Source organism: Fusarium odoratissimum, assembly GCF_000260195.1.
Source record: "Fusarium odoratissimum NRRL 54006 unplaced genomic scaffold supercont1.35, whole genome shotgun sequence".
Classification (NCBI taxonomy): domain Eukaryota; kingdom Fungi; phylum Ascomycota; class Sordariomycetes; order Hypocreales; family Nectriaceae; genus Fusarium; species Fusarium odoratissimum.
The window spans coordinates 326,994-327,438 of NW_022158718.1; positions in this window are offsets into that span (position 1 = coordinate 326,994).

A 445-nucleotide genomic window follows, 5' to 3' on the forward strand; every position below is an offset into this window, starting at 1 on the left:
AATCTTATTTAGCTTTAGCTATTAGTTATTTATTAAGGATTTATAAAATTTATAATTATATAAAGGAAAAATATTTTAAGGCTACTTATTATAATCTTTAGGAAGTAAATTAATAAAATATAATCTTATTTAGTTTAGATATATATAAGGATATATTATTTTATAATCTCTAGGTAAATTATATTCCTAATAATATTAATTAGTCTGCCTTAGGTTTAGGTAATAATTTTCTTAATACTTCCTTTTTATTTAAAGTTAATAGAAGTTCTTTAGGAGTTACTAGGTATTAATAAGATACTTTATTAATTCTTATATATTTTTACTTTCTAGGTAATTTTTCTATTTTATTAAGTATTCTCTTTTATTATCTTTTATATATATATCCTTAATTACCTTAGCTTTATAAACTTCTAGTCTTTTAACTTCTATAAGTTTATTATTTATT